We start from the raw sequence: 1,931 nt of genomic DNA, 5'->3' as shown, positions 1-1,931 counted from the left end.
CGTTCCATATTCCACGGCCGGTAAAAAGAAGAACGAGCGCATCGTGTACTTATATATGTGATAACGCGCGTATCGTTTTCTGCATTCGTTCGTTCGATTCGTTTCTACGTTCTGCGTACATTCGATCGTTAATTCGTTTGTACCCGTTCGCCGAAACGTGCATGAAGAAAAGTGAAACGGAGCTATGAACGAGGAAAAAACCACTGGTAAGATAACATCGAGACGAGCTATAATTCTTGTTAGCTTTACACGATCCTGTAACGGCTTCTTTAACCACATTAGCTTGGCCGTTGACGGTGCATGACGAAAGAGAGAGAGAGAGAGAGGATTTGCGAGCGAAAGTTTTGTTTAAGAATTAACAGAGTTGTGTGCCATAAAATTGGAAATCAGGGAATTTTATAAAATATTATGAAAATTATAATTCTTGACCTTAAAGAAGTTTAATATATGTACTTACGTAGTTTTACAATACTACTAACTTAATTAAAAATGCAAGCAGTGTCAGCAGCATTAATAATAATTTACATTGTTATGTTAAATTTATCTTCCAACACAAAATATTTAACGGTTTCCAAATCCAGGGGGGAAAATTTAAAAAAAATTTTTTTTATAATATTATTGACAGTCGGGAAAAATCATGAAATTTGGTTTGGATAATCGGGGAAAAGTTATGGAATTTTCAGGATGAAAACGTTTATTTCAGAAATTGTCTGACAATGAGTATCATTGGATTTAAATATCACATTTCTATTATATTTTATTCGATTGAACCATTTTATTATTCGAAATATGATTTTTCTATATGACTGTGTTATGAATGAATCTCCGATATACGCATCTATATTCATGTTTCTCGCAATCGGAAAAACTCTCGTCCTTACATTCTCGGATTGCATTTCGTTTAATTGATCGGTATAAACTTTTTTTCCCGTATGGTCATGTTATGAATGAGTTTTCAACGTTACATTCATATTTCCCGATACGGCCGTACGCCCGCGGTGTAGAGGTGCTCAACCGTGTTGTTCTCCCCTTCACTCGCGCGCGGACTTTGATCCGTTATTCAGGAAAAACCGACGACACTTCAACTGAAACTTGCATACGCTATTTACAACTGGATTAACATACCGAGATTCGATAAGATTTATTTGAAATTATAAAAATTTCCGAAACTATTTTCCTCGTGCTGAAGCTTTTTTTTTTATAAGGTACTTCAAAATATTTATTTGCTTCCCAGTTTGCTTAGTTTCAATATTCACGTTGATAATTCTCATGATGTATTACAAACGGAATAAAAGATAACGCTTTATATATCATAACTATTTTATAATAACTATCCTATAATAAAATTACATAAATATGATAATTCGTAAATGCTATTAACTAAAGCTTTAAAGTATGCGTTTTTAATCGAATAATGAAAAAGTTAGGATTATAAATCCTAACACGAAAATATCGAGGCTACAGTAATCTTCGACCTAAGCAGCTAAAGCTGAACATTAGCATTAGGTAGAGTCATGCACTCAGGGCCGTAATTATATGTACACGTGTATGTACATTTATTACCACTAATTTTCTCGGCTCATTGGATATAAGTTTTTATTACTCAATTGATTCTGTTTTTTCAATAAACGTAGATACTGCTTAGACAGCAATTATCATAAATTTAAATGAAATTTATATTCTTAATGTGTACATATAGCTTGATAATTATAGAGTTTAAGATTGTTAAAATTTTTTCGTTAGGAAATATCATTTTTTATAAGGAGTAACTTGTTATAATAACCAAAACAAATTAAGCAACGAAAAAACAGACAAATTTAATAAATGTATTGCTGCGTTATCAATCAATGTTCTATAAGGAATAAAACTACAGTTATTAGCATTTAATTAAAATCTATTAAAATATATAATTTCAGCAAACAGGTATTTAA

General features: G+C 31.6%; 1 protein-coding gene across 5 annotated transcripts in view; it reads left to right on the top strand.

Annotated features, from left to right (window-relative positions):
• LOC108750896 (serine/threonine-protein phosphatase 4 regulatory subunit 1-like) overlaps nt 1–1,931 on the top strand; it is a 140,467-nt gene that overhangs the window by 105,673 nt on the left and 32,863 nt on the right. The window contains exon 1 of one of the 5 annotated variants that reach the window (XM_018490739.1): nt 128–206. The exons of the other annotated variants lie outside the window; for them this stretch is intronic. The gene's annotated coding sequence lies outside the window, so the exon portion shown is untranslated. Of the gene's footprint in view, nt 1–127; nt 207–1,931 lie in introns of those variants that run through there. 5 annotated transcript variants of the gene reach the window in all.

Source organism: Trachymyrmex septentrionalis, unplaced genomic scaffold (genome assembly GCF_001594115.1).
Source record: "Trachymyrmex septentrionalis isolate Tsep2-gDNA-1 unplaced genomic scaffold, Tsep1.0 scaffold38, whole genome shotgun sequence".
NCBI lineage: Eukaryota > Metazoa > Arthropoda > Insecta > Hymenoptera > Formicidae > Trachymyrmex > Trachymyrmex septentrionalis.
The sequence above is the reverse complement of the archived record's forward strand: the minus strand, read 5'-3'. Positions and strand labels throughout refer to the sequence as shown.